The sequence below is a fragment of the Aythya ferina genome (assembly GCF_964211825.1).
Source record: "Aythya ferina genome assembly, chromosome: 5".
Lineage (NCBI taxonomy): Eukaryota > Metazoa > Chordata > Aves > Anseriformes > Anatidae > Aythya > Aythya ferina.
The window spans coordinates 24225067-24232396 of NC_140301.1; positions in this window are offsets into that span (position 1 = coordinate 24225067).

Below are 7330 nucleotides of genomic sequence, written 5' to 3' on the forward strand. Positions count from 1 at the left end.
TCTCATAAAATACTGTGTCATGTTTACACACCTACAAAGCACTGCATGTAATGGTAAGCGGCAGCAAAGTTGCCTCTGCAAGTGGTCAAATGTGCTTCAGATGTGCATCAGAAATTTCTGTCTGTAAGGTGAACCTGTATCTATAGAGATGTACTTATCAGAGTGAAGATGGGTGTTTCAGGGTACTGTGGTTTCTAGAGTGGCTTGTTACGTGGAAACAGTGAAATGAGGAAGATCTAAGCAGAAGACATTATTATTATTATTATTATTATTATTATTATTATTTTATTTTTCATTTTTCTCCCTTTGTTCCAGAGAAAGATGTATTTTTAGTGGGAGCCACACATAAACTTTATTTCTCTAATTTCTCAGACCATGTTTTCAGCTGTCTCCATAGGATAAGTTAGTAAGGATAAGTACGGATAACCCACCCTCTCAGTAGAAAAATGAATTAAAAAAAAAAATTAGTTTGATTTCAGTTTATCAGTTTTACCAGTTTTGATCAGATATTCAAGTGGGAGAAAAGTGAGGAAGACCAAATTGTCCATCTATTTGTACTATATGTTTGAACTTTAGGATAGGTCCTTTAGCGATGAACAAGTCAAAGTTCCCCTCTACCTAAAATCTAGTTGTCTCATGATTAAATTTCAGATAGTTTGAAGCAGCTTAAACATACATGTATCACATCTTTATACAAGCTCACTTTCAACATATGGCTAGTAAAGGTTATGATGAAAACAGTGTCCTGAGATTTTGAAAACCTCTGACATAAGAACTTCAGTTACAAATGATGGTACAGTTTGAAGTACAGGGAAAATAGAAAACCACTTGGGGTTAATATTCCTATAGAGAACATGAAAGATTAGTTTGAAATTAAAGGCACTTTTCATATCTCTAGTATAATTGAAGCAAGGAAAACAGTTGGTGAACATGTCACTCACTTTTTAGACATGTCACAGCTGTCCACGTGCTTGCCACATCACCCCATTCAATTTTTAGAGTTTTTAATATGAATATCAATCCTTCTTTTCATAAATGTAACCTGTAAATGCCAGGAATCCCTTAGGACTTTTCTCAGACTTTATTTAATGCCCTACAAGAAAGGATGTAAAAGAGACCTTTCTTTTGTAAAGTGATCCTTTAATTCTGTTCAATATCCATCATTTTCAAGGCCAAGTAATCATATTTAATGGATCCTAAATTACTCTCTGTCAGGCAAGGATTCCCTTGATAATATTAACCAGTAGAGAGGACTGACACTTGGAGGGCTGAAATTACGAGTTTTTAATGCAAGCAGCTTACAAGTGCTTTGACTGCAGTGAACACCAGTTCACTAGCACTGCAGCAGGTAAGGGTCAGTGTTTCCATTTTGACCTATGCTTTCATGAGTTTTAGCCTGGCAATAAATACTCAGATTGGTTTCTGTCAAAAAGCAGTGCATAAGGTGACCTGCAAAAGATTTTTATCCTTTGCTGTGGTTGTCTTCTATTTTTATTCTTATTTAACTGAGGGTGTGTATGTATATGAAGCTATACATATTATTCATATTTATCTTGGCACATAAATATGCTGTCAGGGAGCAGCAGGAGCAGGAAGCTCTGCAAGGGAGGGGAGCAGGAGCTGAGGGTGACCCAAGGCAGGACTGTGATGGCGCTGGCAAAGCAGTCCTGCAGTCCTGCAGCACCTGCAGTCCTGCAGCACCAGAAGAAGAGCAAAGCAAGTCTGGTGATGGGAATAAAGGCCGGCTAACAGGCCAGGGATTGCTAGACAAATCTGTAGTGGTGAGACAGGTCAAAGTCTGAGGGGGACTTGTCCAAGTCAAGTCAGTTGGTCAGGGTCAGGTCTGGATCAGTACCTGATGGCCAGACATGGGATCCTTGGCAGGGACCAAGTGCAAGGACAGTGGTTTGAAAGCAGTTTTTGAGCAAGGGGGAGCGACCATCCCCCTTCTTACAGTTCTTTCTCACACAAATCTTTTCTAAGCAGCTTGAATCCTGCTTGTGCAGCTGCACCATTTCTGCATTGACTTGAGTACAGACAGATGAATCCCTTGGAGCATGGGGCTGCATTCAGGGTACTGGTAAATGTCTGCAGTTTTTCCCTACCTCAGCTTTTGTTACTTTTTTTTTTTTTTTTTTTTTTCATATTGATCAGTTTGTTCTGCTGAAACAGTTAAGAGTCAAGATGAGGAATATTATGTCTAGTCTTTCATTTTGAGTTAAAGTATTTGTAAAGGGAAGGTTGCTGTGCTGTGTGAGAGGTGGCAGGGAAGCACTCCACTCAAAATAGTGCCTAGAATTTTATCTAGAAAGCCTTCACAAATTCTAAAGTTATGGCATTGATATTTTAACAATGACACTCTTTTCCCAGGTATTCAGTGCACCCTTAAGTTGAACAAGTATTTAAAAGAAGCCATTTAAAGCCCTCAGAACAACATTATCAAAACTCTTTCCATCTCACTTGTTTATCTTTCAGTAGAGAATGGTGCTGGAGATTTCAGGTTTTGAAAGCATGGACTGTTATGGCTTTGACAGTATGTATGATACTTTCTGTGGAGTTAAATGGAAAATAAGTTGTTATACCTATTGTACAATTGATCCCTGAAGTATTGGGGAATGTATCTGGTCTGTATTACTGGAATTCAGGAGTAATAATGGGATACAGTGAAAACCCAGTATTACCAAAGTATTTTTTTAAGGGACTAGACTATTATGAACTCCAAGAATCTGGATAACATTTCTGAGTTTGTTGAACCAAAATTTTCTGTTTTCACTATGGATCAGTCATTTAAAAATTGATCTCACTCCATTATTTTATTACAAGTGTAGGGTAAATGCTTTTCAATCTGATGGGAAATACTCATCTTCCACATAGAAATGGTAAAATGTGGAAGAAAATGTGACTTTCAGATTTCCTCTGCACTTCAGTTACTTTCTCTAAGATGGAGAAAGCAAATATTTTCTTGATCAAAATGTGCTTTAAAATAAAATTGATTATTACTTGTGAAGTGCTGAAACACCAAGACACCTAGTGGATTGTAATGCTTGTGAATGAACATTTCTGCTACCCAGAGATAGGGCTTCCATTGTTTCTCCTAGAGTCACACCACACAGATGTGACTAAAGGTGGCAGTACTAAATTTCAAGTCAAGGATTTTCCAGTAATTCTGCATTCAAAGCTTTTTCTGTATCATTCCAATAACAAACAAAACATCCAATAAAGAAAAAGGGAAGTTGTGCCACACCAACATATCCCACAAGCAACCTAGGTTTCTTCAGAGATAGGAAAAACAAGGCAATGGGCAATCACTTGCACAAGAAACAGCTCAAAAACCTTTTGTTAAATAATTTTTCTTAATACATGTTTTTTCCTTGAAGATTTACATGAAGTCTTTGGGAGGTGATGATTTAGTACATGGGCCTTGGATGGGGAAGACATTCACATCTGTTCTGTCTGATTTGGAGGGAACAAAGCTGTGCTGAATGAAAAATGCAAAAAGCTTCCAGTACCCTTGTCAGCAGGAAACGGACTTCTTTATGAGAATTTCAGCACCATTAAAGTTTTGAAAACTAGTTTATTTATTCCAATTAGAAAGGAGAGCAAATGCCAAAAAGAGCTACAGAAAGAGAAATTGTTGTTATCTATGTAGCTCTATTCTGCTGTACCTTCTTCTGCCCTGCATTTACCACTTTTTGGCACTTCAAAGCACAATCCATTTCTTACACATCATCCAGGAGAAAATCAATATGAAACTCTAATCTGAACTATAAGTAGTTGCTACACTGAACAAAAAAAGTTTGATACACTGAAATGTTCAACCAAATAAATAATTTAGGTAAGTGAGTCAATGGTGCTGAAAAGTAAGTCTTCATTAATGGACATCACTGAAAGAGCAAAGAAAGCAAAATGAATCATCACTCCATTGCCTTTAATAATATGATTAAAGAAAAAAGGTACTGAATTATTAAGAACAGTATGGATGGAAAAGGAAAAAGAGCAAAAACCATAAAGAGTACCACTTTTTAGAATGATGGGGAACTGGATACTCTTGCTGTTCTGCAGGGTTTTGTTTTTCTTTTTATGTTTTAACTCTGAGAACTGGCAATCATTAAGTCCTTGATTCTCCACCTAGCAAAATCACAGGCATCTTCTTCCCTCAATTTCAGATAAATCAATGATTTGTGTGATTTACATATAAAAGTAGATTAGTGTCTGGATCTGGAGGAGGCCCCTGAAGAAGTATTAAAATCAAGTCCTGTTCCTATTGAGGTTAATAGCAAAAATCAGACAGACTGTCATGAGGACAAAAAGACTTTCAGGATTCTGAAGATGGGACAGGAGAGTAACTTACAGAGGTTATTCTCTTTAAAAAGAAATAAAGAATTAATACACAGAATTGAATTCTAGTAAAGAATGTAGATTTCAAGATGATAGTAGCATGCTTTTGAATCCACCTTCCAAATAATGGCACAAAGCCAATTTGTTCAGATACATTTCTTCAAGAAAAGTCTGGACTGACTGCCCCATTTTATTCAACTATTCAAGTGTGTATTGCTCTATATACAACCTTATGGTGTACACTTAAATGGGTTGTACAGTTCAAAGTTTTCTTGTATGCTGGACTGGATTTTCTCTCACAAATGATCTGATTCAGCTCTCTGGATATAGAATCCCTAAGTAATTATACATTTGGATATAGTTTTAAATTTGCAGCTCTTCAAAAGATTATAAAAACCTGAGGTAAGTCCTTGTCCATGACATCTATGCATAAAGACTTGCTTAGTTTCACTTGGTTATCTAAGTATGTGCTTTTTACATGCCATTAAAGCATGATGAAAGGGTGTGCTGGGGATTCTATATTTTAATTTGATTTGATCAGTTGTAAATTTTTATTTCTTCTGAATTGGATATTTTAATAGCAAGGGTAACCTCACTGGTTGTATTGCAGAGACCTCTGTTATTATTATTACTAAATTCCAAGATATAAAAAGCGTGCATTTATTTTATTCTTTCATTTATTCTCATAAATTTACTTTGATAAATTTACTTCATGCTAACTTCTGCTGCCTAACCATGTAGCTGTATTGCTATAACCTTTGTCCTTACTCCACTGCCAACTGCTCTATGTTTTGTTTTGTTTTGACATCCTTTTGCTATGTCATGTCTAAATTGGATTGTCGGCTTTCCTAGGCAGAAAATAGAGCATTCTGCGTGGCTTTGGTACTATAAAAATAATAACAGTAATTGCAGTTTTATCCCAGTCATAAAGACTTCTGTACACCGTGTCCAATATTGAAAACACGTATTACAAATTGATTGAAGAAACTGCAGAAGGAACTGAAACATATGGTCACCAGCAGATGTGCTCAGTATATGACCAGCACAGCAGCATCCTGTATCATTTGGTATGTACATATCTGGGAGAGGAACTGTTTGATCCTTTTGAGTAGGTTGCCAGAATAATTCCTTTGTGTTCTGATCCTCATTTAAGAGAGTGAGGAAAGAGAAGGACATATACCAGCAGCTGAATTGCACTTACAAACCTCACCTGCAGGCTATGATCAAAGCACTCCAGCTCTGTGTTGTTGAAGATTACATATGGATATGAGAACATGTTGCTTAATGCATTGCAGACAGAAACTTGTATACTACAGTAATGACTACGGTATCAAAATCTCCCCATGGCACAGTATTCTACAGTGTAAATCATCATATCTTCCAGAATGAGTGGCAACAGAGCTGGATAGGTATCTACTGCTTATTATTTCTTCCTGTGCAAGGAACAATGGCTCATCAGATGAGAATGAAGACAGATAGGTGAGAACAGACAAAGGATGTGCTTTGCTTGTTTTCAGAAGTGACTTATGTAGAAAGGACAGCAGATAGAAAATAACACTACAGTAGGTAAAAAACATGGAGGACTTTCCACTGACTGGAACCCAGATTTTAGTTCCAGGCCCATCAGGAACAGAATGTATCCCACAGCAGTTTATCCTCCTCCTTCCTCAGTTCCTTCTTCTTCACTTGTTACATACATGACCATGGAGCTCTAAGTCCCCAGTTAGTCACATTGACTCAAACTCAATCATTTCATGACAGCTAAATATGCATTCTCCAACTGATTCCTTTTTCGTAAAGTGAAAAGAAAAAGGAAAAAAAAATCACCACCAAACAAACAAACAAACAAAAAACAAACAAACAAACAAACAAAAAACCACAAGGTATAACTGAGCGGCAAATGTCCATGGATCTACACACAAGGTTCAGATTCTTATGTTGTCAGCTTTCCAGAACTGGTAGAGGTCTGCTAAAAATTCTCCTTCCTCACCGTGGCACTTCTGGCTTATTTCCATATTGGCAAACTGTCTTCATTTTCTGGTGCAGATAAGAAAATTTTCCTAATGTTTATGTTCTAAGATACTTAACCCATTTCTTGGTAAATTTTAGGGAGTATCCAGACCTTTGATTCAATTGCATTAGTTGCACTTTATTATTATAGTTCACTGGACTTGCAACCATGCAAAAGACTTTGGGGTTACATGTTTCTAATTTTCTTGTCTTTAATTTTTCCCGTGTCCCTTCGCACCAATTGTTTTATGTGGTCGCAGTGATGCAGCTGGCTACCATGAATTCCGGTGTACTGATGATGCTGTGAAATCAGTGTGTTGGCCAGCAAGGCCTAGGTTTTGAAGCACAACCTGAATATATCTGCTTAGACCTGCACTTTCATGTTGCGAAACATCAATGAAACTACAGTAAATATCTCTGTCTACTTGAAAGACACAAGAAGGATTCAGCAATATTTGTCAGCCTACTACATTTTTTTACTTATTAAAGAGAATGGTATTTTGATAGACTGTGGTAACATTACAATAACAGCAAACATGAAGACAGAAAGAATAGCTACTTCAGACTGACATAAAAATCCCAATAAAATGTTCTATTCAAAATTGCCCAATGTGCTTAAGTCCACAGGTAACAAGCATTGTTTTCTCCCAAGTGAGGTAAGGAAAAGAGTAGAAAGTGGAGAAACAGAAAACTATGGTAAACAGAATCATGAAGAACTCAATTATTTGTGTTGTGTCATCTCTGTCTTTCTCTATTAGGAAATAATATTAGGAATTAGGAATAATATCTTGTCTAGAGATGTGGCTCTTAACTGAAAGGTATCAAACTTCTGCCTGTGTGTATGACAGTCACAGAATCTAGTGCTTTAGGAGATGCATACAGCCCTTCTAGTAATTCTGGAAATAGACCACAGTTTGAACTTGCCCCTGTTGTGGACTCCTGGGAATGATGATGATGAGTCAGGAGTTACTCAGGTAGTGGA